Genomic DNA, 4,496 nt, shown 5'->3' on the forward strand with positions numbered 1-4,496 from the left:
GGAGGCACAATAATTCTTACTATTTACCAACTTAATTGTAGCTTAATTGTACTCTGCAACATGCAAGGTCAGTGACCTCTGCTCAGCCTTTTATGACCGCAATAAACCAGAGGGCCTCTCTGTCGAAGAGGATGAACATCTGCCAATATCTTAGCCAGCCTAGTTTCTGCCTGGCATGAATCATTTGTGAATTTGAACTCATTTTTAAGATACAACCTTGATCAAAAAATATAAGCTTGATAAAAATGCAGGCTTATGATTAGATGCCTCAAGAATGCATAAACAACGAAAATAAAGCAATTTTTCTTTGCCAATGTAGCTGAGTCCTCAGTGAGAGACCCACTAAGATTTCCATATCTCACAGGGTTGGTGAGAAGCTACAAGGAGAGTGAAAATCACTTATGTCAGTGGTAGATTTTGGTGGACTTTCAGTGGCTCCTTGTGCAACACCCAAATTTGATACCCACCTCCCCCTCGTGTCTCACAGAATCACCTTCCATTGTTCATCATTGTTGCATTGCCCCCTGTGGCACCCTCTCAGTTTTGCACCCGGGGCAAGAGAACTGGTCCCTAAATCTGCCTGTGTTTCTGTCACCTTGAGTTCCTTGGAGAGCCTTGATATGAGCGGAATAGAAATCGTAATCCTGCGGGCAGGAACTGTCATTTGTAAGCTGACATTTGGGAGTGTTTTGGGGGGTGAAGGACAAAGATGCTTTAAAATAAATAATAATGAAATAATAAAGTAACTGCATGCTTTTCTATACAAATCTTATGTTGCTGTGTTCTAGCAAAGCAAAAAGCAAAAAGAAGTTTGTGTTAGGAAACCAAATCCTCCCTGCTAAGCTTTCTATGGAAAAGTTCAAATACCCCAATGTCAACAAAGTAAACCATGTCTAATAAGCTAACACAGGGACCAGGTGACCCTGACAGGTAATCATTATAACTTACTCCAGAACAAATTTTGAGAAACCAAAGGATGAAGTGAGCAAGTTGACTGAGATGAAGAACAATGACACCAGGAGTTATCAGGAAAGTAGTGGCCTAGGCTGGATACGCAGGTCAAAGATTACTACGTCCAAGGTTTCGTTATGAAACTGTTGACTTTTACAAATGTGTAATGTATTTTTCCTTTCACAGTATGGATTATAGACACAGAGAGCACAGTCTGTATAGATAACAATTTTACTGTGATGTACAGGGAAATTTGTTCCTAAATACCTGTGGTCTTCTGTCAAAGTCATTCCTAGCAGCAAATCACTGTGGGAAAGCTGTAAGGGGCAGAATTGTATTTATGGCAGCAACAAAATAAAATAAGATCTGGTGAAATTTGGCAGAAAACCAAACCTCCTGGAAGCCTAAAAACTGAAAACTTTACAGGACTCTAAGAAAATCATGGATCAAAATTATAGTTTGTATAATGTGGGCCTTAGATTTAGTCACTTCTTAATTTTTTGGTATTTGATTCTTCTCTCAGCTTGTTTCTATCTGCAGCAGACCAAAATGTGACACACACTCTCAGCTTTGAGCTGAAAATGTAAGCAACTGAGAGATGATTTGGTAAAAGACATGGTTCTTTCTCGTTCACAGATATTTCGTCACATTTAATTATGTATCATGTCTTTAGTGTGTACCGCTATTTTGTTTTGTGTTCCATCATTTTTAATTTTTTATTCTGCCTAAAGCTGGAAGCGGCCTAGGTCTCTCTGGACCACTGAAGCCGAGTGTCCCTGATCATTGTTCTTGCTGGCCAGGGCTGAGAGCAGCACACAGGCACTCAAAGACTGGGCCAGTATTCTCTGTAAAACAGACTGCAAACACACACATGAAGGAAAAAAGAAGGTAGTGATGAAATCATCGTGTTTTCCAGGCTTAAAGATGTTATATAGCGCAAAGGCCATACAAAAAACGGTCACCGCATTAGCAATTGAAGCCAATGGCATCAAGTCCTAGGCAATGATTATTTCAGAGGGTAGGGACTCCTCATCTTTTAATGGTATGCATATAATGTTGATTTTCTTCATCGTAATTCTACACACAGAACAGGTGCCCCAGATCTCAATTCCTTCAATGCCAGGTTTGTTGCTGCCCATGATGTTCTCAACCTGCCACACTCTCCATTCAAGATTAGCATTATGGAGCAGCCAATAAGAGCCAGGACAAAGGCACCCAGTCGAAAACAGGACACCCTGCACAACAGCTGTACCAGAGAGGAGCCATAATGTGCCTGGGGTGGAAATGGAGCTTTGGTACTGGGAAGGCTGGTGATAGAAAGCATGCTGGAGAAAAACAGACAAAAGATAACAGGTAGATAGGCACAGTATCATATGGACATCTCCTAAAGTCTGAGCAAATAGTGATGTGCAGCTAAAACAATGCCATCATTCTAGGGCAAATTCTGCATTTCCCCCTTGAGGTGCAGGAATGGAAAAGTCTGCTGTACCTGCAATCGTAAGTGCCAGGAATCAGACTTCCCCAGGGGCGAAGAAATTGCACAACTGCACAACCCCTTTCGTCACATGGACCCCCTTCATGCAGGTAATGGGACTCTTGTCTTGTCCACTCCTCCTCTGCATTCCTATGCTCCCCTCCCTTCCCTCTCTTTGTTAAAATGTCAGGCATGAGCCAACCAAAGTTACAGTGCCTCTCAGACAGGACAAAAGGAAATAAAAATCAATTTGTTCTTATCTGAGAAAACATTGCTATCTTGGTGGGGATCTGAGGGGTGCTGCATATATGCACCTACATGAAATCAGTTCTTCAACCAGTCTCTGGTACGCGAGGACTTTCCCCAGGGCTTTCTCTTTGTGTGTCTTTGTGTGTCTGACCTCAGAGAAGACCTGAGAAGAGTGAAGCTGGTCTGAGCACTGTAGCAACTGCCCCTTGGAGTTCTGAGGCAGTTAGAATGTAGCTTGCTTTGAATACTCAGAACACAAATCATAACTCCTGGGTACTGGCCGTTTGGAACATTTGGCAACTGCTTGGAGGCAGTATGCATTTGAATACCAGTATGATTCTGGCACTTTGAAAAGACACTTTTTTGTTAGATGTAAGCTTATGCAAAGATTGGGTACAAAATGTGGCAATAAACACTCCAAGCTGCCAGTTCCAAAGGAATGAGCGAGCAAGATTTGAAAGAAACGAATACATAAACAAATATTTAGTTGTTTCCATTGGGTTTCAACACCACTTTGAATTACAACAACTTGATTCAGTAGTACTGGTGGATCAGACTAAGGATCCATCTAGTCCAGCATCTTTTTTCTAAAAATGAAAAGCTTTATAACAACTCTATGGGGAAAGGCATTTATTATCTCCATATTACTGTGTGGCAGAGGTGTGGTGACGTCCGATACTGTGGAATAATTTCTTACTTAAATTAAGACCACTCTGTAAATTCATGGTGAGGGGGATCTTCGAGTCAAGAGGTTTCCCAGCTCCTTGGTTGCTTTCCTGGTCACCAGAATATCAATTCTCCCTACTGTCGCTGGTCCCAAGGTAGACCCTTTTGAGATTTGCTGATTTTCATGTGCTATGGACTCGTCATATTTGTTTGTAGATTTATAAAAGTCGTCTACAAAGATTTTTCCTGCACCTTCTCATGGGGATTCCTTCCCTTATAAAACGTGGGACTGAAAACATCCTGCATTCCAAAGCAGATTCCCAATTTGGGAGACTGTCCTCTTGTTCCAAACGTGGCTGGGGTTAGGTGGTGCTAAAGTCGAGCATGCTTTGCTGTGGTTGCCTTGGAAGGAAAGCCCCCTCATTCTGCAGCAAGAAAAGAATAAGGAACTGCTTAGCCTTAACTGGAGACGACTAAGCCTAGGGACGTGGGTGGCGCTGTGGGTTAAACCACAGAGCCTAGGACTTGCCAATCAGAAGGTCGCGGTTCGAATCCCCGCAATGGGGTGAGCTCCCGTTGCTCGGTCCCAGCTCCTGTCAACCTAGCAGTTCGAAAGCACATCAAAGTGCAAGTAGATAGATAGGTACCGCTCTGGCGGGAAGGTAAACGGCATTTCCCTGTGCTGCTCTGGTTCGCCAGAAGCGGCATAGTCATGCTGGCCACATGACCCGGAAGCTGTCCACCAGCTCCCTTGGCCAGTAAAGTGAGATGAGCGCCGCAACCCCAGAGTCGTTCGCGACTGGACCTAATGATCCGGGGTCCCTTTACCTTTAAGCCCAGTGCCACCAAGTGACAGAAATAGAAAACAATACCATGCTTAGTTGCTGCATTTTTAAATGCACCCCCACCCCCTTGAGATACTGTCTGTGTTTCAAACAGATCTTGCCCCTTATTTGCTCAATAATCTCTAGGGCACTCCCCCCCCACCCCCCCGCATCTACAAGGCATGAAAAACGTCTTTCCTAAGCCACAGTAGCAACAGCCGCCCACTGGGAGAAGGAAGGAGAAGCTGCTCTGTCCCTCCTTTCCCTCCCCTCCGCGCAAACTGGGGAGGAGAGGCTGGAGGACTCCGCCCCTCGCCGCTTCCCCCAAGTGC

At 44.1% G+C, this 4,496-nt stretch overlaps 1 long non-coding RNA gene across 1 annotated transcript; it reads right to left on the minus strand.

Moving 5' to 3' along the window:
- Window positions 1-1,957: 1,957 nt before the first annotated feature.
- LOC307214530 lies at window positions 1,958-2,858 on the minus strand. The gene is made up of 2 exons (XR_013838194.1): window positions 2,744-2,858; window positions 1,958-2,276 (listed from the first exon to the last, which is right to left on the minus strand). It is a non-coding gene; the product is annotated as an uncharacterized lncRNA (long non-coding RNA).
- Between the last annotated feature and the right edge of the window lie 1,638 nt (window positions 2,859-4,496).

Source organism: Podarcis cretensis, assembly GCF_951804945.1.
Source record: "Podarcis cretensis genome assembly, chromosome: 4".
NCBI classification, from domain to species: Eukaryota; Metazoa; Chordata; class Lepidosauria; order Squamata; family Lacertidae; genus Podarcis; species Podarcis cretensis.